Genomic DNA, 226 nt, shown 5'->3' on the forward strand with positions numbered 1-226 from the left:
CATCCTGCTCTCCCTCCTCTGGCAGTGGGAACAAGCCCAGCTCCACCTCCAACTTCCACAGCTAAGCAGACGCCCTGCAGCCAACCCATTCCACCCAGAGCTCCCCTTCCCCTTCCACTCCCGCCCCACCCCCACTCCCGGCCTCACCGTCCCAGGCTCTGCGGGTGGCGGCAGGGCCAGAGGGCGGCAGCTGGGAGCTGGGGACCTCACTCGTCACCCCAACACA

The sequence above is a fragment of the Myotis davidii genome, unplaced genomic scaffold (assembly GCF_000327345.1).
Source record: "Myotis davidii unplaced genomic scaffold, ASM32734v1 scaffold399, whole genome shotgun sequence".
NCBI lineage: Eukaryota > Metazoa > Chordata > Mammalia > Chiroptera > Vespertilionidae > Myotis > Myotis davidii.